Source organism: Rattus norvegicus, chromosome X, assembly GCF_036323735.1.
Source record: "Rattus norvegicus strain BN/NHsdMcwi chromosome X, GRCr8, whole genome shotgun sequence".
Classification (NCBI taxonomy): domain Eukaryota; kingdom Metazoa; phylum Chordata; class Mammalia; order Rodentia; family Muridae; genus Rattus; species Rattus norvegicus.
Genome location: NC_086039.1, coordinates 91,047,657 through 91,060,895, shown reverse-complemented (window position 1 = coordinate 91,060,895; position 13,239 = coordinate 91,047,657). Strand labels below are relative to the sequence as shown.

The 13,239-nt window shown below is 36.8% G+C and overlaps 1 pseudogene; it reads right to left on the bottom strand.

Moving 5' to 3' along the window:
* Positions 1 to 1,133: 1,133 nt before the first annotated feature.
* LOC108349182 (60 kDa heat shock protein, mitochondrial pseudogene) lies at positions 1,134 to 2,123 on the bottom strand (annotated as a pseudogene).
* Positions 2,124 to 13,239: the final 11,116 nt, after the last annotated feature.

Below are 13,239 nucleotides of genomic sequence, written 5' to 3'. Positions count from 1 at the left end.
AAGCTTTTCTTGGCATCAGCAATAGTGTATAGGGTTTGGTGTCTGCAGTTGGAATGAATCCCTAGGTGTGGAGGACTCTGGATGCCCTTTCCTTCAATCACTGTTCCATTTTTTGTCCCTGTCTTTCCTTTGGACAGAAGCATTTCTGGGTTAAAAATTTTGAGATGAGTGGGTGGCCCCATTCTTCAATTGGGGGCAATGTCTATTTATGGGGGATGATCTTTACAGGTTCTCTCTCCCCTTTGTTGGGCATTTCAGCTAATGTCATTCCCATTGCGTCCTGGGAGCCTCTCACTTTCCTGGCATCTGGAACTTTCTAGTGGCTACCCCAGTTCTACATCATCCACTGCTAAATATTTCTATTAGATGTCCTGATCCTGTGTATTTCTATTCTGTCCCTTCCAATACTTGATTCTGCCCTCCAAACTTCCCTCCTACTCCTCTCTTCTTCCCAGATCCTTTCTAACCTCTAACTCATGCGATTATTTTGTTCCCCCTTCTGTGTAGGAAGCATCCATACTTTGTTCTTCTTTGTTCCTAAGCTCCACATGGCTTATGGGTTGTATCATGGATAATCAGAGCTTTTGGACTAATATCCACTTATTACTGAGTACATACCATGTGTGTTCCTTTTTGTCTGGGTTACCTCACTCATGATGATATTTTCTTTATTATTTTAAACTTTAAACAAAATTTTGTTACATAAAGTTGTCACATAATTGGATACTTCTCTTCATTGTACACAATTATTCTTACCCTCCACAGAAATGCTGCTTCTGAACTTCTCATGTGATGACACAGTGCTATAGTCCTGATGCTAAGAGAACAGTAGAGATGCCTCAGTAATGTTAATTGAAATCACCACACACTGGTATATGGTTCTTGCACCCAGTATCAGGAATGTACAAATGTCTTTATTCAAAAATACAAAATAGATGATCTGTAGAGATGGACAATGACAGCAGTAAACCATTATATATTGTCAAAGGAAACCAGTAATCATTGGTTACATGGATCAGCAAGCCTTCCCTTCACTCATTTTCTTCAGGTGACATCTCTGAAGTTATCAGTGAGGAACCTGCCTTGAGCTTCCTGTCACAGTTTATTCATAAGGGCAAACACTATTCTAGAAGTTAGAACATGCCACCTACCATATCTCCTCCCATCCCACCCATTGCACCAATTCCAGGATCCTTCTCTTCTTTATGAATTTCTGTCACTATAGCTTCAGTTATAGTTAGCAAGGAGCCCCCCCCCCAGCAGCATCCAGTAAAGGAATTTTTACAAACTTTGTTGGATCAATGATTCCCTTTTCCACCATGTTCACAAAATCTACAACCATGGCTTTATAAGCAACTTCTGAGGAACTCTGCAGAATTTTCTCAACTAACAAAGAACTTTCAACACTTAAATTCTTAACAATTATCATTGCAGGAATTTTAAGTGCTCTTTTAATAATTTCTATACCTATTTTCTGACCTTCATTAGCAGGTTTAATGAATTCAAGGCTGGGATGCACCGAAGCAGAGCACAGCCTCTTCCTAGAACAATGCCTTCTTGAACAGCTGCTGTTGGAAAATTGAGATCATCTGTAACTCTGTCTTTCTTCTCATTCACTTCAATATCACATGTCCCTCCAAACTTCAACACAGCTATACCATCTGAAAGTTTAGCAAGTCGCTCATTTAGCTTTTTCTTTTCTTATCCACAAATTGTGAGGTCTAGCTGCTCAGTGATTTCTTGAATACGTTTTTCAATGTGAGCTTTGTCACCTTTCCTTTCAAAAGTATGGCATCATCTTTGGTGACAATAGCCTCTCCAATTTCTCTTAAGTCTTGAGGTTGAACATCTTTAAGATTTAGATTCAACCCCTCTTCTCCAAACACCACACCACCAGTAGCGATAGCCATATCTTTAAACTGGTTCTTCCTATTTTCCGCAAACCCTGGAGCTTTGACTGTTACAACCTGAAGAATAGTTTTTAGCCTGTTTAAAACCAGTGTTCTTAGTGCTTCTCCATCAACATCTTCAGCAATTATGACCAATGGCTTCCGATGAGCATTGGCAATTTCAAAAGTAGGTACAATAATCTGAACACTAGAAATTTTCTTTCCACTCAACAAAACATAGTTCCATCAATTCGCCTGCAAACTTCATGAGGTCATCGCTTTTAATAGCTTAGTAGTATTTCATTGTGCAAATGTATCACATTTTCTGTATGCAGTCCTTTATTGAAGAACATCTGGGTATTTTTCAGCATTTGGCTATTATAAATAAATCTGCTATGAACATAGTGGAACATGTGTTCTTGTTATATTTTGGAGCATTTTTTGGGGGGGTATATGTCCAGGAGTAGTATAGCTGGAGCCTCAGGTAGAACTATTTCCAATTTTCTGTGGAACTTCCTGACTGATTTCAGAGTGGTCGTACCAGCCTACAATCCCACCAGCAATAGAGAAGCATTCCCCTTTCTTGACATCTTCACTAGCATCTTCTATCACCCTAGCTTTTGATCATAGTCATTCTGATTGGTGTTAGGTGGAATCTCAGGGTCATTTTTATTTGCACTTCCCTGATGACTAAGTATGTTGATCATTTCTATAAGTGAGTCTCACTCAGTCTTACAGGATCCCTTAGTTTGTTTGGCTCTGTACCCCATTTTGAATAGGGTTATTTCGTTCTCTGGACTCTAACTTCTTGAATTTTTTGTATATTTTGGATATTACCACTCTGTCAGATGGTGAGTTAGTAAAGAACTTTTCCCAATCTGTGAGTTGCCATTTTGTCTATTGTAGTGTCCTTTGCCTTAGAAAAGCTTTAAATTTTTGGAGATCCTATTAGTTGATTGTTAATCTTAGAGCATGAGCCATTGGTGTTACGTTCAGGAAAATTTCCCTAGTGCCGATGTGTTCGAAGCTCTTTCCCACTTTCTCTTCTATTAGATTTAGCATATCTGGTTTTACTTGGTGGTTCTTGATCCACTTGGAATAGAACTTTGTACAAAGAGTTAAGAACAGATAAATGTGTTTTCTTCTATTTGCTGACTGGCAGTTGAACCAGCACCATTTGTTGAAAATGCTGTCTTTTTTTTTCCACTGGATGGTTTTGGCTTCTTTGTCAAAGATCAAGGGATCACAGGTTTGTGGGTTCATTTCTGGATCTTTAATTCTAATCCAATGATCTACCTGCCTGTCTCTTTACCAACACCATGAGGTTTTATCACTATTGTTCTCTAGTACAGCTTGAGGTCAGTGGTGATGATTCCCCTAGAAGTACTTTTTTCTTGAGTATAGATTGGGCTACCCCGTTTTTGTTTTCATTTTTATTGTTTTTTTTTTTTTGTTGTTGTTGTTGTTCTTGTTCTTGTTCTTGTTATTCCAGATGAATTTGAAAATTGTTCTTTCTATCCTTGTAAAGAATTGAGGTGGGATTTTCATGGGGATTGCATTGAATCTGTAGATTGCTTTTGGGAAGATGATTATTTTACTATGATAATCCTGATGATCTATGAGCACGTGAGACCTATCCATCTTCTGAGGTCTTCTTTGATATCTTCAGAGACTTGAAATTCTTGTTATACAGATCTTTCATTTGCTTAGTTAATGTCACACTAAGATATTTTATGTTGTGACTGTTGTGAAGGGTGTTATTTCCCTAATTTCTTTCTCAGCCCATTTATTCTTTGAGTAGAAGAAGGCTACAGATTTGTTTGGTTTAATTTTTTTTTTATTTAGCTATTTTGTTGATGTTGTTTATCATCAGTAGGATTTCTCTGGCTAAATTTTTGGGTTCACTTATGTATACTCTCATATCATCTGCAAACAGTTATATCTTAACTTCCTCCTTCTTAATTTGTATCCCTTTGATCTCCTTTTGTAGCCTAATTGTTCTGGTTAGAATTTTGGGTACTATATTAACTAAATATGGGGAGAGTGGGTGGCCTCCTGTCCCTGATTTTAGTAGCATCACTTCAAGTTTCTCATCATTGAATTTGGTGTTGGCTCTTTGATTGTTATTGCTTTTATTATGTTTATGGATGGATTTGGATTCTTGATCTCTCCAATACTTTTAACATCACGGGGTGTTTTATATTGTTAAGTGTTTTTTCAGCATCTAATGAGATGATTATGTGTGTGGTTTTTTTTTTTTTGGAGTTTATTTATATAGTGGATATGTTGATAGATTTCAAAGTATTGAACCATCCCAGAATTCCTGGGATAAAGCTTACTTGATCAAGGTGAGTGATCATTTTGATGTGTTCTTGCACTCAGAATATTTCTTGAAAGGTATGGACATTGGAGGTATTTCTATATATTTTGTAATATCTTGCTCAGTTTCCTTCTTCAGTGTCTCAAAGTTTTCATTGTAGAACATTTTCATTTCCTTGGCTAGTTTTATTCCTAGGTATTTTATTCCTGTGCATAAGGCAATTGTGAATGGATTTTTCTTGCCTGATTTCAATTTCAGGAGTCTTTTTCACAGTATAAAGGACAATTTTGTGTTACTTTCATTTCATATCTTTCCAACTTGAAAGTTTTCATTAGCTCTAATAATGTTTTGTGGATTCTGTATGGTCTGTTATACATGGAACCATATCATCTCCCAACAGACATTTCTTTTCTAATTTTTTTATGTCCATTTAACTTTCTTCTCTTGACTTATTTCTTGAACATTTTAAGTAGAATAATAAAAAAAATGGAAATACTGGACATAATTGCCTGTTTCAGTATCTTCTTGGTGATTATCCAGGATCCCATTGAAGAAATTAGAGAAAGGACTGAAAGAGCTGAAGGGTCTTGCAACCCCATAAGAACAACAATACCAACCTACCAGAGCTCTCAGGGACTAAACCACTACCCCAAGACTATACTTGGACTGACCCATGGCTCCAACTGTATATGTAGCAGAGGAAGGCCTTTTTGGGCACCAGTGGAAGAAGCCCTTGGTCCTGCCATGGTTGGACCCCCCAGTGTAGGGGAATTTCAGGGGGGATATGAAGTGGGAGTAGATGCAGAGGGGAACACTTATATAGAAGAAGGGAAGGGGGATGGGATAGGGAGCTAGGTCCCGGAAACCAGGAATGAGAATAACATTTGAAATGTAAATAAAAATATTCCAATAATAAAAAGAGAATTTCTTCAATAGCCATGCTGTGGAACATTGGATTGCTACTTATTATAAAAGTTATAATTAGTTTGTGGTATGATCCCTCAATCTAGGTACTCCATGCCTTGCTGTGTTTCAATTCATTGAAAATGTCATACATTGTGCTATGAGCATATATTTTCTTCCTATACCAATACTTTTATGATTCACATCCTTTATCATTTTATGAAGCTTTGTCCCATTTTTCCATCATGCCCAACTTATGCTTCCCAAAAGAGTTTTGGATGTCTGACATTCTGTTTGCAAATAATGAATCTATCTGTGTGTATAATTTGAAAAAACTGACACCTTTTCTCCTAGAATTTGAGAACTGCTTTTACTAAAGATATAACCTCTTGTCCATGACTGTTCCATGATGGTATCTGGTTTGGTTTTAGCTCTCAAAGGTCTGGTGTATGATAGTACAACCATGGTGAATTCAAAAGTACAGCTGCCCTGCTGTGTTTAGAAGATACTGTTCTCTGGTACCCTTTCACCACTTAAAGATCTTAAACTTTTTCGGCCCTTTATTCCACCATGATCTTCTAGCCTTTGTGGGAGTCAGTTGCAATATGTATCTTCTATTTGCAGCTAGAAAATCTGTCATGACTTATTGTCTGCACTTGTCGAATTGTTTATCATCAGCTACACTAAACAGAAACTTCACAGATGAGAGTTGAGGGATTATGTAATCTATGTGTATATTGATAGACAATTGGGAACAGGTTTAATACTACTATGCTACAAGTATTTAATAGTAAAATAGTAGTAGGTTCTCTTCTAGTGCCTATGACCTGTTCATCATAGATTTTTGGCCCCACAATAATGTGAGGTATGGCTTCACTTGTAGAGTGGGGATTACATTCAGTCATAAAGTAGTTGGTTCCTGCTATAGATGATATTCTTGACATTATGGTACCAATGAACATATGTTATGAGGAGGAGTGTCTGTTATGATAACTCATTAGACACACAATGTGGAATACTGATTATTGCTTTTCTCTTCTGATAACACGCATAGCTCCTTCCAGCTCACCATGAATGCTAGATAGTAGAGATGAAGTATTTAGGTCATGAAAGCTTGATATTTCCATGTTCTATGACTCAAGTATGTTTTGTGTTCAGCAATAGGGTTTTATGTTCTGCAGAGTAACCTAAAGCATTGGAAATAATAGCCTGTAACATTGTAGGAGTTCTTTGAAAACTCAGTGGACAACTGGAAAAGATATAACCATTCCAAGAAATGAGCATTTTATTAGCCTGTGATCTATAATATGAGGTGTTGTTTCACAATTATGTATAAATATACATTCATTCTTTTCATTTATGTGATTGAATGTATTCTACGAGGAGAAGACATCACTTTTGAGATGTCCTTAGTGTTATTGATTTATTGGCTTCTTTCTCTATGGCCAACAAAGAGTACAAGGTATCACAGGGAAGTCCCCGAGTAAAAGCCCCGAGAGGGAAAGAAGCTGTGAAAAAGGCGGGATATCAAGATGTTGGACTTGGTGAAGGGCATTATGCTGACATAACAAGAAAAACTCTGGTCTGATGGTATAATTGAACAATATCATGTTGCAGCTTTAAGAGCTTGGGATATAATTGAGGATCCTGGGGGTAAACTCCACCTTATTTACTAAGGGAATACAGGATTCATGAGAAGTCTTTTTAGAATTCTTACAGAGGTTGGATTCGGCTGGGAGTAGAGCCATATTAGGCACTGAAACCAGATAGTCATTGATAGAAATATTTGCATTTGATAATGCAAATACCGAATTTAAGAGAGCAATCAGATGATTAAGAGCACAAAGAATTCCAATAGACAAATGTATAAGTGAAACAACTGATATTAGTTCTCAGGAGCATGATGCCAATATCATAGGGGCAAATTCCAGCTAGGAATTTCCAAAATCGAAATGTTCAATACTTTAGATCTTGTGACTTTGCATATTTCCAAAGAAAATTTAAGGTTAGAGATTCAGAGCTCAAAATACCAGGTACATTGACTCTGGAGAAAAATGGTAATCATAGAAGAGAACAAACAGATTCTGGTTGCTGTGAACCACAAAAGCTTCCAGGATATTGTAGCCATTGTGAGAAGGGCAAATGTTGGTCTAAGGAGTGTTGGTCCAAGATAGACATATGGGGTAACTTCTTGCCATTAGGGAACTGAGGCATCTGTCAGCGCAAGGTACTGAAGTAAACAATAAGAACATCTTCCTTTGGTCATCTAGGTTGTACTAAGCAAGAAAGAAAATTAAAACTAAGTATTTCTGATCTTATACATGCTACAGAAGGAAGTGAAGCTTCAGATCTGGCCACAAAAACTCCTCTGACATTATCCCAATAAGTTTGTTAATTAGTATTTATGATTCTTTATCCTCAGTGACAGTGAGAATCATCTTGGAACGAAGTGGATTAATTTCTCAAGGATTTATTGTGGAAGTGGTGTGTGTACTAGATGGTAGATGATAAGATGTTGGACTTGCCAAAGCTATGAGATATCTGCCAAGCAGAGCAGAATAAAGGAAGTAGAAGCTGCCCAATAAATAGATAAATGTGTTATATACAGGAATGATTAATTGCCAGAGCTACCTAAGCCCTGTGATACTGGAAAAAAAGGTTCAGGATTTGTTATTTGCCCTGCTAGGTTCTGCTTCAGCCTAGTATTTCCTCATTAATTCTCCATTCTTTCCTTTTGGAATGGTTATATAAATTCTTTACTACTATCTTGGGAGTATATAATTTGCTTCTTAGTTTTATATGGTATTGGAGATAAGAAATCACCTTGAGTCTCAACAAAGACTGGACTTTTTCACAGTGTTAAAACTATGAAAGACTATAGGAACTTTTGAAGTTGGACTAAATGCATGTTGCATTATGGTGTGAACATAATCTTATGGGGATGGGAAAATAAAACATTGCTTTGAATAAGTAGTGTAGCCTATAAGCTCAGATATTTGGAAACTTGATAGTTAGGTTATGATATTGTCCTTGGAGGTTTAGTGGTTTGGCCTTGATTGAGAATGTGTATCACTAGGAGTAAGATTTGTGGTTTTGTGGATTTACCCTACTTGTAGCTCATTCTTTCTTCCCAGTTCTTGCAATTGAGACATCATCAATCAGCTTCTGGTTTCTTCCACCATATATTTTCTTTTTGCCATATCATACAATCATAATAGGCATTTATTTTTCTGTAGCTATAATCAAAAAGATGTCTTAGTCATTGTGTTTTATCACCACAAAAGGTATGACAGAAGTAAACAATGATATTTCAAAATGGATGAACAGGAGCAGAGCAAATGAGGAAACACACCGAAGTGAAAACAATGACCAGATGTATAATTAACATGCATTGGAACCATGTTAATTTAACTTTTACTTATCAGATGTAATTGTCATCTTTGAGGATTACTGCTGAATGGTCTTACCCTTTCTAGTTCTTTCTCAACTCGGCTGGCTGGTTTAATTCAGCTGTTGTGTGTCAAAACTCCTCCCAAAGCTCACTGACTCAACCTGGTTTCCCTTGGCTTCTTATTGAATTTCTCTGCTTGGAAAAAAAAAACTGCCTCTGAACTCCACAAACTGAACTGCATTGACTGCACTAAACTGAATGGAGATGACTGAACTTCATGAACTCAACTGAACTCCATTCCACTGTACTGAACTGCCTCCCAACTGACTGACTCTCTTCCTGCATTTTCTTAAGTTCTTTCCCTTTTCTGACTGTTCTCATGAGAATTGAGTGTATCTTTTTTCCCTATCCTAGTTCTGCGATGTGGGTGAAATCCTCCATGTGATTTGGACAAAATCTGTATGTAAATATATCACAAAAGCAAATAATCCCAGTTTTATAAATTCACAGTTCAACCAATATCTGCTCCAAGAAGTAGGCCACTTCCATTCTCTGGTTCTCTGTGATGACTTGATACCCCAGTGTAGGGGAATGCCAGGGTTGAGAGGTGGGAATGGGTAGGTGGTGGGGAGTACCTTCATAGAAGGTAGGATGATATGGGAGAGGGGGTTTCAGGAGGGGAAAAACTGGGATAGGGCATAACATTTGGATGTAAATAAAATATTCAATAAAAATTACCATTAAAGAATTTTTGAAAAAAAAGAAATTTAAGAATCTTAGCCTGTGAGTTAGAAATTTAGTCTGGGTGATGGGAGCAGGGTTGAGTTTATCTTATCTCTCTTTCATTCTATGAAATGTTTTTCTAATTAGTCACTTTTTCTGAGCCTCACTTAAGTGTCATTTTTTTGAGATTAAGGGTGTGAAGTAAGGGCATATCTATATTCCAATCAAAAGGATTAAATATGTATACCATTTCTGTATCCCACCTGGATCACACAGACATTAAAAATCTTTGTTTTCATCAGAGCACCCATGTTTCTGGATTCAAATTCCTCTACAAAGTCCCAGTGTCCCCCAGGTCCTTTCACAATCTTTTGTTCCTCCAAAACTTTTGGTTGCACCAAGATCCCTGCTCTGCTACCTTCAGCACATTCAACTTCTCCACAGGTTTAGAAAGACTACTCCACAATTGCAGCTTTCCTTCATATATACCTTCCAGTCCTATCATATTGACTCTAATGAGATTCTCCTCTGCTAAAGAGGCTTTACCTTAACAGTTTCATGCAATCATTTCACAGCACTTCTCTATAGTGTCTCTGATTTTGCCACAATAGGCCAGGCTTAAAAAGTCCTTTGTGATCCTTCTAATCCATCATCTTTTATACTTTCAGCACTAGTAGAAAATGAATGTTACTTACAAAATTGCCAATTTCTTTTTTCTGCCAATTCAAAATAAAGTCTATCATCCTCTTTCAAGTTCATCTATAGCTATCTGTGTGGTGAACCAAAGAAAATACTTCCTTGTTGCCAAAGTGAAACACAGGAGAGTCTATTTCAGTGGTGTTTATCTCTACAACAATTATGTTTACTCTCTCAGCACTGGGTTGAATGCTCTTTAATTATGAACCTTTCTCTGGCAAATAATTCAGTCCATTATCTTTACATTTAGGTTCACTCACAGTTTCAGAAAACAGCCAAAATAATGCCAGATTCTTGGCCAAAATATCATTCGAATGGCCTATATCCCAGTTTCTGATTGAGTCGTTATCTGCCTCTGAAACTTCATGAGCCAGGTCTTTAATGTCTGTATTTCTCTTAGAATTACTGCCATACAAATTCCCAGAAGAATGGCCCATTAAGCCTTGCATGTGTCATTCCTCTCACAGTTCCAAGGCTTAAAAGGCACATTCACAAGTTTATAAGAGAAACAACCCAAACTCATGTTCCAATTTCTATGCTAATTTCATTTCTGGATATGTGATAACTTACTTGGAGTAAATGCAAATTAAGAAAGAAAAATTAATTTCACCTTACAATTTCAAGCTACATTACATCACTGTAGGTAAACCAAGGTGGGAATGCCAATGAGCTAGTCCTATAGCATCCATAGTTAATGCTTTCTTTGGCTCAATACAATTACTTAGTTATTATACCATTCAGAACTCTTCACCAAAAGACTTGTAATCTTCATAGTAGGGTGGATCTTCTCATGCTACTTAGTTTAATTCAGACAATTTCTCACAGGTATAACCATAGGCCAACTCAAATTACAAACTGCTTTTGTGAGACTGTTTCCAGGATATTCCAGGTTATGTAAAGCTGACAATTAAAGTTAACTTTTGGTCCTTTTCTGCTTTATGGAAAAATTGAACAGCATTAGCATTTATTAATGTGTAAATATCTGGTATAATTTTAAATTGAGTCCTTCTGTTCCACACCAGTGTCAAGTGGCAAGATTTTTCTTCCTATTGGTCTAATCCGATGGATGACAATAGACCTATTTAAGTTATTTATCACATCTTAGTTTAATTAAATAATATTGAATTAATTCATTTTTAATAACTATTTTAATATATAATTCCATTATTTGCCTCATTTCTTCCTCACAATCCATCCAATTTCCACCCCTCAAATATACACTCCACTTTAAATTTAATTTTATTCTTTTTATTATTTATATATACATGAATAAATATATTGATACGATCTGCCAAATCTATTTAGTGTTACTTGTATATATATTATTTCAGTGCTGAACTGTTCTGGAAAACCAATTCAGAGACCTATTTCTGGGAAAGACTAATTCTGCTCTAAGCTGTCATTAGCTGATTGTAGTTTTTAATCTAGGGGTGGGTCTAAATGAGAATAGCTCCTTCTATATAAACATGTCTATTCTTATTTGGGAGGCAATATTGTTGAGGAAACATGATTATAAATTCTTTGTCATTTCTAGGAGATACACACTCACAGCATTCTTTCTGGTACTGTCTCTTACAATATTGCTGAACATCTTATGCAAATTTTCTGAGCTTCAGGTATATGGGGTCTGCTGTAATTAATCCATCGGGCAAGGCATCCAACAATCAGGTCTTCTCTATACATTAACCAGCTGTGTCTTTCTGTATGGTTTCTTTCTGCATCAAAGAAGAGCTTCTTTAATTTTGGGGATGAGAGCTACATTCACCTGTGTGTATAAGAATAAATAATGTTACTTGGAAATTTTACTGGTGTAATAGAGTGATGATAATAGTTTATTTAAGATTGATGACCATAACATATACTTAGGACACAGCAAGCAGAGGTGAGCTGCGTGCTATGCCCTGACCTCCGGCTCATAATACTTCCTGTGGCCCTGAGCAGGCTTGAAAAACCCCAGGAACATCCTATTTCCCTGAAGAGACCTGCAGGAGCCACCAGGAACATTCAGCTTACATTTCTCCTCCACCAATCCCATTAGTCAAGTGCACTGGGGCACAGCCAACAGAGATGAATTGCATGTTGTCCCATAACCTCCATCTTCAGACCCACTATTCTCCCTGTGTACTGAAGAGGCCTGTAGGTACATTCATCTTAGAACCTCACCCACCAGTCTCCTGCCAGTCAGTTCACCCGGGGCACGCCAGCAGAGATAAGAAGCACATTGTACCCTGACCAGCATTTTTTGGCACCCAGCTTTCCCGGCCTGAAGCAAGAGCCTTGTGGAGGTTGCGGGTGCGGCATCCAATCCAGATCTTGCCCCAGCCTGTCCCACTCCTGTTGCCAACAAAGTTGAGCAATGTCCTATTCTCTTAGACCTATCTTAGGGCTGTCTGCCTCCCCAAGAAGTCCTCCTTGTATCAGGAACATCTAGCCATGACTAGGGACAATCAGATGGCAAAAGTACAGCATAAGAACACAGTCAATAAGAACCAGACCAAAATGGCACCACCAGATGTCAGCAATCTTGCCACAGCGTGCCTTGGATATACTAACATTGCTGAAGCAAAAGAAGATAAACTTATATCCAATCTTATAAAGCTAATAAATAGAAGCCTTAAAGAGGAATTCAATAAATCTATTAAGAAAGTATGAGAGAATATAATGAAACAGGTGAAAGAAATATATAAAACTGTCTAAAAACTGAAAATGGATATAGAAGTACTAAAGAAAACACAAATTGAGGGAATACTGGAGATAGAAAACTTAGGGAAGAGAACAGGAAGTACAAATGTATACATTACCAATAGAATATAAGAGATGAAAGAGATAGGCTGACATGAGAACTCACTATAGAATATATGACCAAGTTATAGTTGCATCTATATTCCATGATTATTTGAATAAATTGTCCTTTCTACAATATTTGCATATTTTCATTTGTAAGACTCCCTCAATTTGCCTTAATACTTCCATATCAATGTACTTTTCCTATATGTGGAAATAATGTAAATAAGACAATTTTATCTAAAACTTGCATTATATGATAGAAATCTAGATTATGAAACCTACATGTGGGTATATGTTGCAAAATATGAACTGATACTTCAAAAGCAGTTTTTCTTGGACAGAATTGAAATAGTTTTAATACAAGCAAAAGGTTTTTTTTTTTTGAAAAATGAGAAAGAATGAAAAGGTAATTCATTATCTGCTTACATGTTCTGTTGTTACTATCAATGAATTAAAGAATGAAGAAACCAAGTAAGCAAGTCTTACTCATTTAAAAACCTTCAAAATTACTGGCCTAGTGACCATGGATT